Source organism: Nipponia nippon, unplaced genomic scaffold (assembly GCF_047370975.1).
Source record: "Nipponia nippon isolate SJK-2023a ecotype South Korea unplaced genomic scaffold, ASM4737097v1 scaffold_7, whole genome shotgun sequence".
In the NCBI taxonomy this organism is placed as follows: domain Eukaryota; kingdom Metazoa; phylum Chordata; class Aves; order Pelecaniformes; family Threskiornithidae; genus Nipponia; species Nipponia nippon.
Window position 1 is genome coordinate 48,927,467 of NW_028262391.1, and position 20,738 is coordinate 48,948,204.

The 20,738-nt window shown below is 45.9% G+C and overlaps 1 long non-coding RNA gene across 4 annotated transcripts; it reads left to right on the top strand.

Moving 5' to 3' along the window:
- The first annotated feature begins 646 nt into the window (after nucleotides 1–646).
- LOC148051063 (uncharacterized) lies at nucleotides 647–18,921 on the top strand. 4 transcript variants are annotated; one of them, XR_015700740.1, is made up of 10 exons: nucleotides 647–768; nucleotides 1,548–1,635; nucleotides 1,905–2,717; nucleotides 3,294–3,357; nucleotides 3,697–4,111; nucleotides 4,526–5,141; nucleotides 13,601–14,878; nucleotides 15,521–15,681; nucleotides 17,867–17,960; nucleotides 18,825–18,921. It is a non-coding gene; the product is annotated as an uncharacterized LOC148051063 (long non-coding RNA). The 4 variants fall into 4 exon arrangements; XR_015700742.1 differs by lacking the exons at nucleotides 647–768; nucleotides 1,548–1,635; nucleotides 1,905–2,717; nucleotides 17,867–17,960; nucleotides 18,825–18,921 and having other exon boundaries at nucleotides 2,737–3,357; nucleotides 4,526–4,695; nucleotides 15,521–16,881; XR_015700743.1 differs by lacking the exons at nucleotides 647–768; nucleotides 1,548–1,635; nucleotides 1,905–2,717; ... (2 more) ...; nucleotides 17,867–17,960; nucleotides 18,825–18,921 and having other exon boundaries at nucleotides 2,737–3,357; nucleotides 4,526–4,695; nucleotides 5,019–7,031.
- The last annotated feature ends 1,817 nt before the right edge of the window (nucleotides 18,922–20,738 follow it).

A 20,738-nucleotide genomic window follows, 5' to 3' on the forward strand; every position in this document is an offset into this window, starting at 1 on the left:
TCCCAGGGCAGCGAGCAGCTGGTGGGGCGACTCATGGAGGAGCAGGCATGTGGGATGTTTCACATCGCCCCGTGGCTTGAAACACAGCACGAAGCAAACCCATCTGTGGCCATTTCTTTGCCGTGAGGCCATGCCAGCACAGCACAGAACAATTCCCCCTCTTCATCAGTACCAGCGAGAAACTCCTAAAGTTTGCTTATTCCCTCCTAATCCACTGATTTCAGGCAAGAGCAGTCATTAGTCACCAGGGTGAACCCATGGGCTCGTGAGCAGTGACTGAAGTGACGAAAATATTTGGTGAGAAGTTTGGGTCTGAATAAAGCCTTGATTTCAGTGCCGTGCTCAGCTGAATTCGTGCCGTAGCCTGGCCAAGCACAAGCATCCGACCAGTGCTCCCCCAGCTCCCCCAGCAGCTTTGCCAGCCCAAAAGGACCCCCAGGGTCCCTCCGGCATCACGGAAGGTTGTTCAGCGGCTGCTGGCCAGGGGGTTCTGCCCTGCCGTGAATTCACCTCCAGTGAAGTAGTATAATGCAAAGCCCACCGAAGTTGATGGAAAAGGTTCTTTTTTAACATATTTTTAAAGCAGGCCTGAGTGGTTATTAAGTAGTCTGGGGATTTTTCTTTGGTTTTGTTTTTTAAGTGGATACTGAGCACAGACTTAAAAGTTCCAGTGATTTATTGTGGCAAATGATGCCACTTCAAGCAGGGCAGCGGCCAGCACTGTGCGACCCCAGCGGAGACCCTCTGGTTGCCTGTCTGCACGCTGAGGTACTGCTCTAGCTTTCATTCTAGAAGTTGGGGGTTTGGGGCTTGGTCAAGCTGTTGTTGTTTCAGAAAAAGAAAAAAAAAAAAAGGAGGAGAAGCAATCTGTCTAAAAGAGAAACATCTGCTGGCACACGAGATACTGCTGGCTTTCAGGCTTCGGGGTCTGCGATTAATCAGGCTCCGAGCCGTGCCGCTGCCGAGAGCGTGGCCGAGTTGAGCCGGTCGCTGGAAAGGAAAGGGAAAGCTCGGCAGCGGCACGGCACAGCAGAGCTGCCAAATCCGGCACGGCATGTGGGTGGGTAACCCCCACCAAGGGCTTGCTGCAGCAGCGGCAGGTCGGGTGCCCGAGGGCGAGCATCGCCCCACGCCCTTTTTATTTTGGGGGAAAAAGACACAGTGTACCGGGAGGCAGCACTACCGTTCACGGAAAGCCCAACCTGCTGCTTGAGCTCTAAAAGATGCTTTAAAAAAAACCCCACAGTTTTGCAGTAAAATCACTCAGTTTTATTATACAGCTGTGGTAGGAGCAAGGGCGATTAACTAATAGCAAATCTCTGGAGAAAATGAAGGATGTTTTAGGCCTCAGTTTTTGAGACTAATTATCAAATTATTGATATCCTTTCAAAACGATTACAAACTTTACACAGTACCAGATCTCCACTACCTGATTTCTGGTCACAAGAGAGGAGCGTAGTCAAGGGGAAGTGACTCACGGCTGCCTGTGGTTGAAATTAATGAGATATTTATCGAGAAATATTCCCGTCAGTAGCTTTCCTTTGCAGTCCGAGTCAGGACAACAGCATGGAAGTCATTGCCACCGACAGCAGTAGCCGCGCTGTGATGGTCACAGGGACCGGAGGATCGGCGCTGGTAAGCGTGGGGTCAGATGAGTGAAGGGTTTTAAGGCCAAAAAACCCCGTTCTGAATGTTCAGGCTGACGTGCTGCAGAGTGCAGCCCGGTTTGCTCCCTAATTCCTGTGACAACCCCACAAGCGGTATTTATTGGGGAGAGAAGGGAGATGACGAGGAACAACAGAAATCAACTGTGGGACCTTGGGATGGGACTTTCTTTTTTTTAACCATTTTTTTTGCACATGCCACAGAAAGCCATTTTACATCCTGCATTATCTTTTCTGTAGGCAAGAGCTCTTGCAGGAGAGCTGGCTTTAAATATACATGGAAGAGAAATCCTTCCCCTGCCTGCGCCTGGAGTTACCCAGCCTGTCACCTTCCCGGAGAGAAACAGCAGTGACTGTGCAAGCAGAAGCTGTCTTTTCTGGGCTGCTTCAAAGCCCTGCCCTGCCAGCCAGATTATTGATCAAGAGGAAACGTCGGCGTTTCAGAAGCTTCCCCAAAAAGGCACGGAGCCCGCTCAGCTCCTGTGCGTCACCGGGGCTGTTTTTATCCGTGGATTTTCCGGCGCGCTGAGCAGAGCCGGGTCGCCCAGGAGGGACCCTGGCAGAATCTCCCCGCTGAGTGACTCACGCTCACACATCATGGGAATAGGGGCTGGCTCCAACATACTGTACTTTTCAACTCTGATTCATGCCACCCCAGGAGAGTAAATAAGGCAACTCCACACACATCTCGGCTGTGACGAGTTGCCTTCCCACTGAAAAGGTGCCGGGGCAAATGACACCGCCAGTGAATAGTGTCACCTATAACTTAGCCGGCAATTTCCTAAAGAGGGCAAAACGTCTCTTTGCACGTATGCCATGAGTCTCGTTGCAGCCCGGGCTACCTGCCGTCCTGCATGTTGCAGGAGGTCTTTATTAGCCCAAAGATGCTGGGCTAATTTCAGGGAGCTTTGTAGCAGGTTTGCTGACGCCTGGGGACATTTATTAGCCATCTGGGGTTGTCACTTTTCAGGCTATCATCTCTGCAGATCACTTCAGAAGGGTGGCTGAAAAAAGCAGAGAGCCTCGTTTGTCTGGATGGTTCCCAAAGGCAGGGTAAGGCAGGTCACTGCTGCAGAAGGCGTTACTTGGTATTGATGTGTTTCGCACCACAGAGACAAAAATCGGGAGCAGATATTTTTAATGGGATCTAAACAAATTACATATCCAGAATCAGTTATTTGGGGAAAATCTCCAGCTGCCGTTACTGGTACCTGACTGGTGGTGAGTCACCAGATTACATCCTTGGGCCGGGGAACTGGGTAGCTGGATAACTAGATGTATAGTTGTCTGTTAAGCCAGTGAAGCAATTCAGCTAAAAAGCTTCATGTACAGGTCAAATGATTTCTTTGGTATAATTTTACTCTAATCCTGGCTTGTGGCTTTGGCCAAGAAAGCCCAAAGAAAGTACCCGGGTGCTGCCTGCATCTCCCGCTCAGCCCCCGCAGCAGGCGATCGCCGGCAGCAGCGGCGGGCAGCCCCTGCCCGGGCTGAGCTCTGGCAGCTCCCGCTAGCGCATGACACTGCAAACCCGGTGACTCAGCAGGAATCTCTGCGCAGAAATCACCAACAGAAGGAAGCCTTAGACGTTTCCTGATAGCAGATGATTGTGAATTTGTGCTTTTTATTTAGCCTGATCCGTCATTAAGAAGACCATGTAGATACCGGTCTGTTCCTGGAAGAAGCTGGATTACAGGTGATTTTTCTGATTGCAGGTTGCTGATGTGAGAGAGCTGAATGTGTTCTTATGCAGGTTAGCCAAACGGAGGGGCAAAAGCTATTGAATAAGCGTTAAATGAATTGGGTGCTTAATTCCCAATGAATGCCAGCTCCTCCAGTTCTTTGCTCCCTTGGGCTTCAACAAAAATCTCAGTCTTATCCTCAAAGCTGCAAGAGAGAAATATCCATGGCAGCATAATTAGTGCATGCTATGCCACCTCTTATATTACTGTAATATTGTCTTTCTTTCAAAATAAAGAAAGAAAGACACACACCCCCCCCCCCATTTGATTACATGTTCTGTTCTTTCCTTCAGGCTTGTCAACATGAAGCACAGAGATTGCCTAATCTGTTCTTGTTATTTAATTATGTGACTACGGTACGCTGTGCTGGCTTCTGTCCATGACCCATCACAACCGGCACCACATTCCTGCCCAGCCTCCAAGCGCTTCAAACCGGTGGTGAGGGAAGTGTGTCCTCACATCTCTGCCTACCGGGTGCTGCGAGTGGTTAGCAAACACCGGAGTAAGGACATGACTGGGATCCAGCTGAGGGCTCCGTGAGCGAAGTGCCGGGTCTCCGGCATCCAGGCCTGCGGCCCCGGGGGGGTTCAGCCAAGCCCTGGAGGAGGAGGCAGGTGGAGGCGTTGGGTGCCCACACCCTCCTTGGCATGCCCGCTCCCCAGGTGCACAAGCTGGGATCTGTGCGCTGGCGTCCTCGCTGTGCTCCCGGTAATCCTCCCGGCCCCGGGGTGCGGGAAGAGCCAGGCTACGCAGCGCGCTGGGGCTGGGTCCCTTTGCGGGGTGCTGGCAGCTCCTGGTGGGAGCCGAGCTCCAGACCAAGTCCTCCCCTGGCCGGCCAACATCTGCTGCCCTCAGGGGAGAGCCGCAGCCTGCCTGTGTTTGGGGACACATCTTAATCTGTCTGCTTAAAAAAAAGAAAAAAAAGTCCTCCTTCTGCTAAAATGCTGTTGAAGGAAGGACAGAGAAGCCCAGCTGTATGGCTCAATGGCATGGATGAGAGTTGAGCTTCAGTGATGTTATATCAAATGAATTTATCCTCTCAGCCTTAGTCAATCTGTCTGCATACCTGGTCCCTAAATCATTGTCTGCATTGTCTTGTTGTTTATTCTGTCTCCCTCACAGAGCTATTAAAGCCCTGGGCTTAAGAACATGAAATGTCTCTCCAAGACAGAGTCCGTGCCCTCTGCTGTTGACAGTTTCCCCACGCGTGGCCCTCAGCAGCGTAGCTGTGTGCGCCAGAGAAGGAAATAAGGAGAGCTTCGTCCCCGCTGGCTTGAGCCTTGAGACACAAGGTACTTCTCTTCCTCTGCCACTCGCAAGGAAATGGGTTGCCATCAAGGCAGCAAACAGCCTAATATTAAGGTCTTCTGCATCAGTTTGGTGTAGCTCTTGGAAATGGTCCCTAGCCGCAGGATGGAGGTGTGACAGGGGGGCTTAGAAAGAGCCACTTGGATCAATAGCTTTGCACAAGCACTTCTGCTTTCGTTTCGTTTTGCTTGCTTCGTTTGGGCCCCATCATAGCGGTTCTTGGGCCCAGGCCCAGCACTTAGCAGCGGTAGCACAGGAATTGATTTCAGCAGAAGCAGACAATTCCCTAAATTATTAATGTTAATAGCGGACAAACCACAGGATACAAGCAAAAATATACAGAAGAAAGAGCTGAAGAAAAGCAAGAGGATGGCAGCCGGAACCATCAAGGTGATGAGAGGCAGAACTGGGATAGAGAGAGATGCCCCAGGTGAGTGGGACCAAGGCAGAGGACAAGCAAAGAAGGTGTTGGGCAAATCCAAAAGAAAAGAAGTGCACCCCTTGGAGATGTTCCCAAATGCTACGGGTACATGTGCTGTTACCAATCGGTGTTTTACAACCAGCAACAAGCAGCTCGCATCAGAAATTCCTACCTGGTGAAAGGCACGTGCCCCATGCCTGTATTAAAAACCTGCTGGGAGGGCAGGGGACGTTACTGTGTCGTCCCCATCCCCTGCGTGGAGGTGGCACTCCAGGTTGCCCAGTCCGTACTCCGCCGGGTGGCTCACCAGCAGCCTGCCTGGCGTGTCCTAGTTGTGTTTCTCAGAACCCCTCTGTGTTTTCAGCTGATTTGCTTTGACATCAGCAGCCGGCAAGAAGTTCTCTGTGTCGGGGTGCGTGGGAGTGCTATGTGACACCTTAATCATGCTAAACAGGAACACACATTCAGATTTCCTCGGCGTTTCAAAGAAATGTGATTTCCTTTGTGCTGCAAAGAAAGAGTTGACTTGATTGCGACTCTCTGTGGAGATCAGCTCCGGTGCCTGTGAATTAGGGTGCCAGGATCTCATTCTGGGAGAAAAAGGGAGATAAAACATATTGGGTTTTCGAGCTGCAACCATGGGGGTCAAGTTTCTTGCTGGTAACTGGGGGTTGTTTTGATGAGAGCTGTTTATTGCAATTGGCCAATGTATCAAGAAATCAGATTTTGTTCAAAAACAAAAATCTATATAGAGTCGAAGTATCAGCAAATATCATACTAAACCCCAACTTCTGAAACAGTTGTTAGTCATTTAGCGCAGGCCTTAGAAACTAATGAAAAGTCCAAAAGAGTGATGAACTTGTTAATTTATTTCTCCTCCCCGTATGGATGATAATGTTTAAAATCTCAGTGAAAACTCAACTAGTGATGGTTCCGTAGGGATTTAGCTGAGCATTCCCTGGCCTGGATGAGATGAAGTAATGGCAGGGAAGAGTCGCGAGAGACTGCTAGCACAGGGCCAGGCAAAGCGTGATAAGTGATGCAGGGTGGGATTTTATAGCTGGTGTGATTTGTGATACGCGGCAAGGCCGTTGGAAAAGTGGGATTTGCCGGTGTGCTTATCCTGCTGACAGCCTCACTCGCTCAGCCTTGCTCATCCAGAGGCACAGGGCCGCTTGGATCCTCAGCATGAAAGTGCTTTTCATTTTTTGTGATTTATGAGATAACATTAAAAACTCTACATTTGGTAAATTATTGTGCATCATAATAAGAAAACCTCCTGTTGGATCTGAGAAACAAATTTGAATGATTATACTCAATTTAGAAAATGGCTGTGTTCCTGCTAGATATGCACCCAAAACATAGGTCTGCCATGGGGTCTCCTCCAGTAAGCGCTGTCATGGGGCAGCGAGTTTTTCCACGGGATCCATCCGACGTGATAATTGCTGCTGCCCAACAGTTTTAGTTTTCAGCACTGATTTAACTATTGCCTAACCCTATTCACATAGCGTGCAAAAAAGTAGGTCACTCGAGACAGCAGGTATTGCGCAGCTTGGAAATCCACTTCTGCGCGTTCACAGTTGAGCAGCTCCTCTAGAGGAGGGATCACATCCATCGCCACCAGGCTCCTCCTCGAGCCGCCTCTTCGAAAGAGCAGCGACCCGCGTTCTTCTCCCCGGTGCAACATGAGAGGGCTTTTCCTTTTCCAAGTGGACTGCTCTGAGGCAGGGAATGCCCCCTTCCATCTTCAGTGGCAACCATCTCCCTGTTCTAACGGAGAGCTAAGGATCAGCTCGCCTTGCTCTCTGAATTGGGGTCTGGACTTCCAGTCTCAGAGTGGGAAATGACCTCCCTGCTGGAAGACGTCTCAAGCTGAACAGAGGATGAATTTCTCCTCCCGTGCCTTGGTCTGCAGTTATGCTGTAATGTCACGAAAGCCAGGCGCTGCCCGGGGCCCGGACAGGCCCTGCTCCCTGCGGCTGCCGAGGGCCACCGGGGTGCACGGTGGTGTCCAGAGCCAAGGGACAACAGGAGAGTCCCCATGGAGATGGCCCAGGAGCTGGCTGCTCCGTGCAGCAGCGCTGCCCTGGAAGGCAGGACAGTACGAACCGGCAGAGGCAGGGTGGGCTTGTCCTGTGAGACTCTTCAGAGGAGTTCAGCTTTAGATTGACAACGTTGGATGTTTGTCCGCGACGAGCCGCTCTTTCCCACGGTGCTCAGGCATTCTCCTTTGCCTTGCTCAGGGGGATTAAGGCAGTTCACACGATCAGTTCTTGGCACCCAACGTGTTCTTGGCTCCAATATTTTGTGCCCCAAATCCTGCCTGCTGGGCTGGGGTTAACTGGCCCCGGCATCTGCAGGAAAGCAGACCCGGGCAGGAGCTTTCCACAGCTCCCTCGCAGCTGCGGTGCCACCCAGTCCCACACCCACGCGGGCTTTCTCTCACCTTCTGCTCTTGCCTTATTTAAGCTCTCCAAGCGCGTGCCCGGCTGCTGGCCTGCATGGCAGACGGCAGACCCGTGATGGCACGTTTCTGTGCAACTGCAAAGGGTGAAGCGTTTTTACTCCCTCAGCTAAAATACATCTACTTGCATCTTTATATGGATGGAAGAGCAGCGCTGGCATTAGGCCAGCGTCCATCACTGCTCTTCCTCGCCGGGTAGAGCAAGGGGCTCTCCCGCTGTACGTTTGTCAGAGCTTGGGGATCGATGTCATTTTAAAGCTGTGGTTAAGCAGTCATACAAAAATTACCTGTGTAAAAATACAGTGCAGGGAATGTTAGCTAAGCTTCGCTTAGATCACTGCAGATGTGTTATTTTGGGAGAGCATTCATACTGTGCAGTCCTTATTCAGACAAAACTGCAATTGACGTAATTTTTTCCATAATGTTGCTTTTATTTGAAATCATATCTATACATCTTGTACAAATCAAACTAATAATAAGCGTTTCCATGACAGACTCTACTTATGGATTAATTCTGGAATTTAGTTTATAGGCATGATTTGACTTCAGTGGGATTTATGTCCCTAAAAGGACTGCAGCAACAGGGGACAAATGCTAGAAAGTGGCTTTTTGTCTATAATTCAACATATTTGTTTGTGGAACCCTGAACAATGTTCTAATCTTCCATCTGAAAACTGCCTTGTCACCTTTTGATTTACAGCGTTTTCCTTTGCCTTCCCTCTCTACGACTCAGTTGGTATTTCTCACAAGGCAGGTATTGTCAAATCTCTTTCTTCAAACATATAATAACCACCTTTTGTATTGAACAGGCATATAAATTACTCAGCTTATATGACAGAACAGAAAATAATGAGTTGAGTATCTGGCAGAGATGCCAAAGAGTGATGTTATTATAACCTGACTGTGAAAGATTTGCCAACAGAAGGTTACATATCAGTGATGTAACCCACGACAATATTTCCTTTATTACTCCAAATATTAGAAAACATTATTGTATGATGTATTTCCAGAGAAACTGCACCTCTCTTATCAGGATGCTCAGTTGCCATCCTTGTGCCTAACAGATGGGATTTATAGCTTAAATAGACCCCAGGCACCGAAAGACATACAATCGCAGGGTTTACGCCTGTCAGTATTACAGCCTTATTATTCAGACCTTCTTGGGAATTTTTCCAAGAGGTTTGTTTTTAAGTGGAAAATAGCGTTCCTGCAAAATTAAAATCTTGCAGGTTTTCAATTTTCCTTCAAGAAAATCACACCAGGAATAGAATAGCTATTTCAAGGTGGAGTGATCCAAATGGAACCAAATCACAGTGCTTGGCCTGGAGCAGTTTAAAACATCCACCCGTCCTTGCCTGTGCTGCCGTCAGACCTATGGGGTTTATGTTCGGATGCTTTGTCCCACCAGTTTCTGCAAACGGGCTTGGCTTCCCAAGGCACCTGCAGTCGTCTTCTGGGTGGAGCAATGCAATCCACCCTGGCAGCCAGCGAGCAGAGCGTCCCTTGGGCCCCGAGTGAAAGGAAGCACACTGGAGCCTTGCCGGAAAAGCTGAAGGTTTCAGTTTATAGGGGAAAAGAAGATGACAGGGTCGAGAGGCAGCTTAGAGAAAAGCACCTGTAGCTGCCTCTCCATGTTGGGGTTTATCCACTCGAACCCGTACGGCCATCTTTAAGCCTCGGAATAAAGTGGCCTTTCCGAGGGCAATCAGGACAGCACAACGCAGCCACTGAAACAGAAACCCCAAACCTTATCTCATCAGCTCGGTTCTCGGTAGCCGGCTGCATCCCGAGGCAACCCCGTTACCTAGTGACTGGTGGGAAGGGCTCACCCTCCCCTGAACATCACCCACAGCACCTGATCACTAACGAGCAGTGTTATCAGCACCGCTTTCTGCTTGATTGATCGGGGCTTGTAAGCAATCAGCTGACTTGGATGGAGGCTTAGGATCAACCTGGCTGAACTGGGAAAAAACAAGAGCTAAAAGGTCTTGGTAGCCGTTTATTCGTGGTTGGGATTTGGTGCTTTGGTGCACGGCTCCACCTCATGGCAACTGCACAAATACGCAAGGAAGGAATGAGAGCTGTGGTTTGGAGACGTGGGGTGATGAATGAATGACACAGTTTCCTTCTTCGTAAAATGATCGCCGAGTGTCACCGAGTCAGACAGACTTAACTGAGACTGGAAATCAGGGTCAGGTGCAGCCCAAATCTCGGTGTTGAGCTTTTCCTACCCAAGGCATGATAGTCGCAGGCAGGCGTTGGCTGCTCTGTATCATTTCCCCTCTCTGCGTTACAGGTGGGTGAGTAGAGCTGCCCACTGTAAAGGCCACCCAGTGCTTCCCATTATCCTACTCTGTTTTCATGGATTTATAAATATTTGTTTACAAATTTTTGGAGGCTGAAAATTTGCGGGCTCAGTGTCTGCTTTGGAGAAACCTGCTGCTAAAGTAAATCAGTTGTTTGTGGACATGAGAGGGATGCGAATGTGCGTCTATTCTAAAACAGGCTTTCAAACTTTATTATTTTCCTTTTCGCTCGCTTTTGTGCTAACATTTCAGCTTGGGAATGTGACATTTGCTGGCTTGAGGCAGAGCCGCGCTTCGTGCGTGCTTCTTGCCGTTCCCATCAGAACTAAATCAAAAAACATTAAAAGTTTAAAACGTTGTGGCCCCAGCAGAGACTTATTTATCATCTTAGTCTCCGGACTCCGGCTCCGGCTGTGCATCCCGTGAGATCACAGAATTATGAAGGTTGGAAAGGACCTCTGAGATCGTCGAGTCCCACCATTAACCTAACTGCCTGGTCCACCTCCAAACCATGACCCCAAGCACAGCACAGATCGCAGGAGTCCCTGCGGCTTGGCTTGTCCCCGGCGGCCAGGAAGGCAGCCGAGGCAGGAGGCAGGGTGGCCGGCGGCACCCTCCCGGCCAAGGCCACCCTCCTCCCGGCCAGGGCCACCCTCCCGGCCAAGGCCACCCTCCTCCCGGCCAGGGCCACCCCGGCCCCGCCACAGCAGCTCCCCGTTTCACAAGCTCTGCTGCCCTCGCATGGCACGTCTAGGAAAGAAAACGAACCCGTTTTGGGCAAAATTCAAAGGCATGGTTTGAATACGACATCTTTCACTTGTGGACGCTAATACAGGCTCGCAGGCAGTTTTGCAAGTGCTGCTGTAACCCCTTCCACAGCAATAACACTGAAAATTGACCGTCGTTGGACTTCGGCACATTCAAAGCCGTGTTCAGTAATAAACCTGAGCTTCTGCAATCGCGGGCTTTAAATCTATACCTAACAAACCAACCTATCGATCTGCGCTTGTCCAGGCAGGGAGTCCTTGTCTGCTCTTTGGTAAGCGTTTTTTTCCTTTATAATGTCATTTTGCTCTTCACTAATGCTCTCCATCCAAGGTTATCGGGAAGCTAATCAGCTAGGCCTCCCGAGAGCAAATCATTACCTAGGAAAATATTACTCATCCTGAAGACCAAACACAGCCTCCAGACCTGCTTTGAATAGATATTAAAGACGGGTGTTCCAACCTGATGGTAATAGTAAATATTTTGTTTGCATTAAGGCCTTCTTCCTGCTCTTACTAGTAAACATTTTTTTATTAAAAAAAAAAATATAGATCTAACTATCAAGAAAGTCTGAATTCAGTCTGCTTCTCAGCTATGAGAAACTCTGGTACTCTGACTGAGGTCAGTATGGTATCCCGCATCCATTTCTAGTTATAACTTAGTAGACCTTTGCTTTCATTTTATTTAAGCTTAATTTTAGTACGAGGTTGTTCTTACTGTTCACCTCCCTGCTGTTAAATCCCAAGATAACGTTTGCAATGTGATGCACAACGGTGTGTGTGCTCTTGTAGCAATTACTAAAACAAGCTCGTTGTACAACGGTGAGTAACATATAGCATGCAAAGCACTAAAGCCGCCGGTCATGGGATATGTGCCATATTCAAATATAGGTCACATGTGCAAGAGATCTGAGAAGATAAGCTGCTCAATTGGCCTGTCTCTGGGAGAAAGTCAAGCTGGCAGACTAAAACAGCTGAGCTAATAGCTAAGTTGATCTTTAATCCATCTTTGTTGTAAACTATCTAGAAAGAGATCACTAGGTGCTAAGTAGCCTGTGTGGATGAGTTAAACGCTAAAACGTGAGAAAAATCCCTGAGAAAGTCAAGATTTTGAAGCCTAAATACTATTGTAATAGCAGAATTGTATAAAGTGCAAGGCAGAAGAAAGGCAGCCCTCTTTTCTTGGTGCCAGGCAAACAAAACACAGCTGGTGCCACTCCGCATTAGCTCCTTGATCTGGTTTACCACGTGTCCGTGCAAACGCAGCACCCTTGGGAAGAGCAGATGTAACTGGTGAAGGTGGGGTGAAAGCGTTTGGTCGTGTTGTGCAATTTTATTTCCACGGATGAATGAAGGGCTGTGGCACAGACAGAAGGAGAGCGTCTTTTCTGGTTGCTGTAAGGTTTTATAGCTGTCAGAGGGCTGGAGTAGACCTTGTGCTGTGGCTGTTGGGGTGTCTGGAGGTGACTTTTTGCTGATCCAGTTAGATTTAGCTGCTCGGTTGTGTTTCCCCTTTGAAAGAGACCAGTCAAAAAGAACCAGTGGGTGCGCAGCATGAAGAAAGGCACTTACTTAGGAGCTAAGCCAGAAACTTGGACGCTTCTGCTGAGGTAGCAACATTTCTGCTAAATGAATCCTGAGCAGAAAGTCTGCTAATACTGGATGTAGGCAGTGAGTGGCATTGTGGTATCACAGAAGAAGCAGCAGAGCAAAAAACCGAGATGATTAGACACAGCAGAGAAAGGGATGAGAGGCTGAGGAGGGCTTATTCTCAGGATGGCGATCCTACCTGTATTTCAGTGTCCTGTTCATGTCCCCAAGCATGATAAGCTGTATACACTGCAGCTTGTGGCAATACAGTCACTGGCCAGTGGAGCTTGTGCTGCTCCTTCCTCTCTGCCCTGCAGTCTCCAGCGGTCAGAAAAGCAGTCATGGCTCTCCTCTCCCCCGGGAACTGATGTGCCTTATTCATGGCTCATAGACATGCACAGCATAAATAACAGATCTTGGTGATGGAATCCCCAGATGGGATGTTTGGACTCAATAAGCCATTACTAGTTTATCATTAAAAGGGAGGATAGCATAGATGGTACCAGAAGAAAGGGCGCGAATCTGGGATGTGTAAGGAAACAAGTGTCAGAGTGTTCACAAATAGCATCGATGGTATTTAACCTCCTGGGAGAGGAGAACTTTAGGGATCTGAATAACACAAAGATGCTCACTGGTGTTTCTGGGTCACTGGCTTGAAACCACGGTAGCCAGGAGCTCGTGGAAGGCTTGCGGATTTCTCATAACTGAGACTGCTAGGCAGGAGGAGAGGAACTGGAGCTGGAGCAAGTTTGCTGACTGGGGCTTCGAGTCCACACGCCATAGTGTTCCAGCTTGAGGAAACGCAACAGCAGGGACACATAAATGTAATGTGACATATATGAATAGGAATATTACTTTGGCAGTCTCCTCCTGTGTTATATTCTCAGTGGCAGCACCTATAAATCATCTGCTCTGTTATGTTTCACTATCTGTAAGTACATGCTAGGGCCAGTATTGTTTTAAAATTCAATTTATCACACTAATTTCAAATCTCAGTGCTGTAATATTGACTTTCTTTTTATTACATAATCCTTTGCCCTCAGGAAAGCAGTATAGAAGATGTTAAAGTTGCCATAAACAACTGATGGTTTTAAATAGATTTCTTTTTTTTGCCAACATGATTCTATCATATGGTGGCTGAGAAAACAGAAATATAGAAATAGAGTTGGCATATTGGCCTCAGAATTACAAATTGTTTTTTCAGTGCTACACTCAAACAGATTTAGTTTCTAAATAGAGCAGCGTAATTTTTGTTAGCGTAGATTCCATTCCAGTAGTAAAAGAATAGTAATGATAATGCTAGCATTAGTGGTGTTATCTTGCTGATAAATACTGTATTCACAGATACTGCCTCCTGTTCCCTGTTCCTGAAGCAAGAAGAGCTCAACAAAGAGAAGCATCCTCCATTTTACAGCTGGGGAAACTGAGGCACAGCATGGCTTGCCCAAAGTCACCGAGGAGCAGTTGCAGAGCTGAGGAGAGAAGAGCGCAGCTGCGGCTGTGATCCCAGGAGGAAGCCTGCCCCGACATGCAAAACCCGTGCTGTGCGGACCACCTGCACCCACGCAGGGGCTCTGACAAGGGGACTGGGAAGACTGCGTTGCAATAGAGATGTTTTGAGTCCCTTGAAAAAGGCTCACAGTCTTTTTGAGTGCTGCTGTTGTCTCAGGATGCCTATGCAGCGCTTTCTGCAGAAAGCCGTCCCTGTCTCCTTTGCTGTATGGCCCTCCATCATATTTGCTGTCCAAACAGTTCGAGGCCACATGAGGAAAGAAAACGAAAGGCCAGCTGCTTTCCATAGAGTTCACTGGTTTTTCCTGGATGCTTTGCAAGAGCTTTGTTTAGCCCTACTCTGACTGCCGCCCTTAGCGGTAAGAACAAGCAAATGAGCCACCACCATTCTTGTGTGCATATAAATGGCCCGACAGTGGTCACACAACGGCAGCACATCAGGTGGTGGTGTCGGAAATGTGAGCCGATGCTACAAAACCACTGCACAGCCTCAGTTCTGATGTCCTTCATTTTATTATTATGCTTTTTGTTCTCAAGGGCCTGTAGCAAACCCTACAGAAATAAAGAGTGACTGTGGCTGGGATTTTAGGGTATTTTTTTGAACAAGTTGTTGCAAATCAGCTGCTAAAAATGTGTCTGTAATTTCTTAAAAAAACACATTTCCTGTAAAATCAGCTAGGATTGTCACCCTGCCTGGCCTTTCTTCTCCTTCTGCAGTAACCCAGCACTTCTGCACAAGAAGTACAGCCATTTTTTTCCTTGTCTTTTCTCAACTAAAACATATCCAGAAGGACTGCTGGTCGTCTCCACTTCGAGGGAAGACTAATTAGAAAATACCTTCGTTATGCTGGTAGAACCAGCCTATCCCTAAAGCATTCATCTTTCCTTTGAACAGTAAAAATGAAAAGCACGTACAGTTAAACCAGCGAGATGTAGGAGCTCCACACACACTGAGGGGCAACCGCAGCTTGTTTTATCTTCAGCTGATCCTGATTTTTGATCGAATGATTAAATACCATTTTTGATCAGGCCTGGGAAGGCAGCAGATTCGTTCTCAGCACACACATAAATAAAGCCGTGATGTTCGAAGGTCTAAAAAAATTGCAACAGGTATGTCAGCAAGTAGTAGCATTTCCAAGGCAGCTCTACTCTCAACATTTCTGCCTGAATATTTCAACAGAAATTATTAGTGTGGATTTTTTTTTTTTTAATCACTATGGAGGTTTTCACACAACTTGGTGATTCTTTTTCTGTTTGCAAAATGCTCTTTTTTTAGTGTATCATTGACAAATTGCTTACTCTCTCTTTTTTTTTTTTTTTTGCAAATCAACTGTGATATGTCTTAATGTATTTTAAGGTATTCATAGATGTCTTGGCACAATAGATTTTCTCTTTTCTCTTTGTCGTCACAAGAATCAGTCATTCGCTGGCTGGGTGGATTTTTCATTAACAAATTTCAAAACACACAGTGCTTTGCTTAATTACAGAGTCACTTTTTTCAGCTTCCTCATCAGAAGCCAGGTATAACTGACTGTGGAACATGCAGATCGAATTCCAGGTATTTCAGCCAACTATGCTGTTCAATGACTATTGTTGTGAGCTTCTGAGTGGTTTCGTTGCATTATTTTTTCATGAACATTATCAGCTAGTTTACTGCTAATAAGTAATGATCACGAAAGGCCAAATTAAAAGCTGTTTTGTAATTTAAAGAGACATACCTCCAGCTGATTCTCTCTTTTCCATTACTTGCAGTATTCACAACGCCAGTTTTGCATTCGTGTTGTCAGATGCCTTAGCCCTCTTCTTTCTTATCTACATGGGCCAAGTCGGGGTAGAGAAGAGGCCTGCAAGAAGCAGGCAAGGCCCGCAGAAGCAGGGACTGCCTTTTTTCATTACAAGTGCTGGAAGAAGATGTACGTGAAACTTCAGCTTTAAACCAATTCTGCCTCAGCTCTTCGCCTGTGGGAACAGAGTTAATAATTTCGCATTGTTTTCCTGTCCTGTCTTCTGCTATTATCTGTGCTATGATCCAAAGGAGCACTGGTTTGAGCTATAATAATTGCATTTCTATAATAATTGTAGCTGCAGATGTATTCCACCTGAAGTGGCATTCTTCAGTGTGAAACACGACATCCATTGATAACTTAGCTAACTATATGTGAACTCAAACTTTGCATTTTTAGCTAAAAAAAAAAAAGTTTTCTTGTATGCTTTCGTTCTCTGAGAGAAACACGAAGCAAAAATATCTGTCTTTTAAATACCCAGCCCCACACTTCCTGACTGACCCAGCATGAACCACTGCTGCTCTGCACACATTATTTCCTCTCTTTGGAAAAAAAAAAAAAATTAAAAAATTAGCCACAGTGTAGCAATATCTTGCTTTCCCATTGACCTTATCTCTCATCTTCTGGGGGTAGCGAGCTGCTCTTCACAAAGGTGGTAAGCTAAAGACAGAGCAGAGCAGATGCATCACGCGTGATGAGAAGGGTTTGAGACATCCGCTTCTCCAGCCCCGCTCTGTTCTCATTCTGCCGACCGGTCTCCTCCCTGACATCAAAGTACCTCGCTGATGTCTGCTGCAGGAGGAGGCTGAGCACCTTTTGGTTTTCTCTTTCTGTACGAGCAAGGATTTTCTTTTGCTGCTTTTTTAGTTTGGCTGTTTTCTTAGCAAAATATATGCTTTCTGCAACAATGCTGCTATTGCAATGCCAAGTGCCACAGTCTGGCTATTGCCAGGCTACAGAGATCATCAACAAGCAACTTCAGCTCCTATCTTTGCTTTGTAACTGAGGCTTTCCTTCCACAGGAGTAGCCAAGGTCTCCTCTTCCCGCTGGAGGCTTCTGTCCTCAAGTCAGCAGCTCTGCGTGCTGCCTCCATCTGTGCTGCCAGCCCAGAGGAAGCTGGTGCCCCTCACGCACAGGGAGCAGGTTTTTCTTATTTTTCTTTAGAGGTCCTATAAGGAACCACGTCTCCAGTTATATTTCTGCATGATTTTTTTTTTTTTTAGTTTTTTGTGTTTTCTTTTCAGTCAAATGGTGTCATGTTTTGTTTTGTTTTCATAAAATACCTCAAAACACGAACTCTGTTTTGCCATATTTGAACACTGTTTTGATATAAATATTTGGGTTTTGTTTTAATCTGTTAAAAATAATATTTATTTATAAATAGATTTATCTATAGGTCTATTATTTGACTATAAATCAATAGAAAACTGGTATTATTCAGCTTCAACATTTTCATTATTTTTAAAATAAAAAATAAAATTGGTGCAAATTATCAGTTGTTGACAAAGGGAACTTTCTTTTAATCTATTTCTCTCTGGGGTAATAAACCAGGAGCTGTCTTCTGGTCTAACTTTTAAACCCTTGGTTCCACATGTAAGCCATTTTTGTCCTGACAGCACGTGGCTGAACACAGGCTGCATATATATATTTTTATATATATATATAAAATAAATGCATATTTGGAAACAGAAATGAGTGCTTTCAATTCTCATGTTGTTTTTTGTTTGTTTGTTTTTTTTTTTTAAGGATTAAAGATATTAGATGTTTTCCTTAAAGCCCAGCTGCTGGAATCAGCAGAGTCCGTGAGACTCCTAGTGTTTGTTAGAAAAGTAAATTGTGAACTCCCTTGGTTAGAGAGAAAATTTAAAAACAGGAAGAGAGGGCAACCCAAAGGTTTAGAAACCAGCAAGCAAAGAATTCAAAATTTGCCTAAGCCAAATCAGAAACTGTAACAATTGTTTCGTTGATCTCAGGTGGGGGCATTATTAATGCATTACTGCATTATTAATGGGTGATGCAAGTGACAGCATGAAAAGGGCTCAGCCCATGAAGACGGTAGAAGAGGAGAGAGTCTTGCTGGTTGGAAGTGACATATTTCAGAATTAGTGTTCCACTTTCTTTCTTACGCCTTCCTTTCCCCCCCCCCCCGTTAGCAACAGCCGTAACAAAATCTGTCCTTGGAAGGAGAAGAGAGTGTCATCAAAGGTGACAGCTTTTTTTTAAATTTTAAATTAACTAAAAGGCCCAGGCTGCTGAAAACTTGATTAGAGGTTTTGTATGCTTAAGGGGTCTTAACAGTGTGCTTTTACCCAGGTGGAATCAGAGTACAAAGAGGAAGAAACCTCCGTTTGACACTGACTCGCTAATCTCAGCGGTATATCATTCATTATTCTGCACAGGATTAAAGGTAAGCTCTGCCTTGCTGCCTTTGAGACTCAGCAGGGCAGCTATCCTTTGCAGAAATGGGGTTAAATAATTCCTGATGTCTGGCAAAAAGGTTCTGGAGAGAAGACAGTTGGGTTTAAATTACCTGGCAGAGCCTTCTGTGTTCTAGCTTTTGTCTTCGCTCCTGCAAAATATTCTGTAGCTTAGCTCCAGAACAAAAGGACTTCTTAATCATAAAGTAAATGTAAAAACAATTTTCTTTGAAAGAGGGAACAGTACCTAAAAATTACTAGGCCAGTCTAAAAAAAACAAAGGTGGCGGAAACAATTTTTGTGTGTGTGTAATTTTTGATGTCATTAGGAACCACACAAATAAGGCGTGGACGCTCAGCTGAAGATAACCGAGCTATTTTTAACTCATTCCAATTTGGAGATCAGGCTAAATAAGCATTTGCAAATTCACGTTGCTAGTTCTTTCTTCATTCTAGACATGGTCTCCTGCTAAATGAGAGAAATGTTAGAGATTTTCCTTTGAAATAAATTTGGTTGTTTTTTTAATGCTTTTCTCTCTGTTGGAAAAGTTCAGGTTTAATGTTTGTTTTTAAAACAGGTCATGCAGGGGATAAGTTCAGATTTTCAGTCAGTTATTACTGATTGAGAAGGTGTTGGTAGCTGGTACTTACAAACATATTGCGAAGTTTCTGAATTTTGTAGCACAAATAAAATTTGTTGGGAGCTGCAAAAGACTTCTTATATATGTTATTTAATATGATATGTGAAATAATATGAATCTACCTGCATATAACAACATGTAGTTGAGAAACAGAGCACGTCATGTGGTGGTTGGTATCTCCTTGAATTTCTGAAAAATGGTCCTTTGCCAACAGAGGTTCTTCTGAAGCTGCAAAGTTAAACTTGCTCTGGACGGTACTCAGAAGACTGTGGGCCTCAGCGCATTTGCCCAGGTTGCAGTGTCACGTCTTCTCCGCCCACCAGCCCCAGAGCAGAGTACCCAGCAGACTCTAACACAGCTACTCTGATTTGGTCTGCAAGCTAGAAGGCAGTTTCAAAGACTAGAAAACCTAAGCAGCCTATCCCAAATACCTAATTTATTCAGGATTTTAGCCATTAATAGATCTATTATCTAAATTTTCTCCCCCTTCATTTATGCCCTCTTTTAAATTGCTAACAAATATGTTAATAAGATTGGGTCCCTATGCCAAGGTCTGTCGTACTTCACCCAATACCAACTCCTACCTCGATCTGTTGACGCACAGGGTCGCTAACACTGTATGTTAAAAAGATGCTTATCATAAAAAGTAGAACAGAAGGTTTTGACCCTTTTACGTGACTCATTCAGTTATGACTACAGTGCATAAAGATAACAGCAGTTGAAATAACGATTTGCATTCTATACAAATATGCTGATCCTGGAGATACACCAGATGGATGGTCTTGCAAGGCACACGCATCTGCAATGCGTATCCCAGAAGAGTCTCCCTCATTCTATCCCTATTCAGAAAATATCAGGAAAAACAATTTTTCAATCATATTTTGATTTTAGTGAGATTTTTGACATGTGTTTTTACATGATTACATGCTTATCTGTATTAGGACCAGTGCGCTCTCTCCATCACCAGCTAATTCTAGTACTTTGATTTGCTAGAGGACTTTTCTAAACTTTTCTGACGTAGCGTGTGATGGATTAAAGCTGATCTTTGCATGAGTGACCACAGATGCAAGGAACTTCTCCTCCCTTCCTGTGCACCCTGAGGGGAGGCCTTAGACAATAATAAATCCCTGCAATCAGCCATGTATAACGTAGAGAAAGACTTGGGCTATGTCTGTTTAATGGTCCCAGAAGATCTTCCGCCAGCAGTACCAAAGTCAACGTTAAGAAGACTTCAGCAGAACGGGATGAAAAGGGGAAATGACCAGTGAGCGAGCACGTCGCAGCAGCGCTCGGTGTGTGTTCCTCCTGCCAGCGCAGCGCACCGTAAGATCCCACCATGGTCCCCCGTGACGCACTCAGAGCAGTGGCTAAACGCTCCAGTTCAGCCCTGCTCATCGCTGCGCCCAGCCTGCCTTACGTTATCCGTCTTTATGCCTCTCAGAGCTTACAGGGACAATGAGTGAGAGTAGGAGGCTAAAGTGGATGATAATAGAGCGCTTTTCTCTCCTAAACTCACCCGTGGTGCTACTCTGTAGTGGGACAGAAATCAAAGGCTGAAAGGTAGCTAGAAGGAAGATCTGGACTTTTTCTTGTTGAGTTGCAACTCACTTCACTCAAAACTATTGTCAAATGCCCCCTTTTTTTTTTTTCCCAAGTGCTGCCCATCTGCAATCACATTGTTTCTATGAAAAATTTTCATTAGCTTAAAAAGCACAGGAGAAAATTTACCTGGCTCCCTGCAGAGCCTCCTGTCCTTCTCCTGTTCTGCTGAGGCTTTGGTAACGTTGAATTTCTCACTGTTGATGGTACTGGTAACGAGCTGCTGGCATTTTATCACTGCAGATGTAGTATTTTACTTTTCATCTCAAGGTGTGATTGCAGGCCCTTTAAATATACTGGTGTTTGTGCAGCCACAAAAAACGGCCCAAGACACTGAGTAAACAGCTAGTTAGTTAGTGTGTGTATAAAAAACCACACTTCAACACTTGGTTCAGATGTCCTCACGTGTATTTTTAGGTTTTTATTGATCATCCCAACTCACACAGCAGAGTTTCTGCTCAACCGAAACTTTTAAAAATGTGATTCTGACAAATGAAAAGTTTTCTTCTGGCATAGCTAGCTTTGCTGT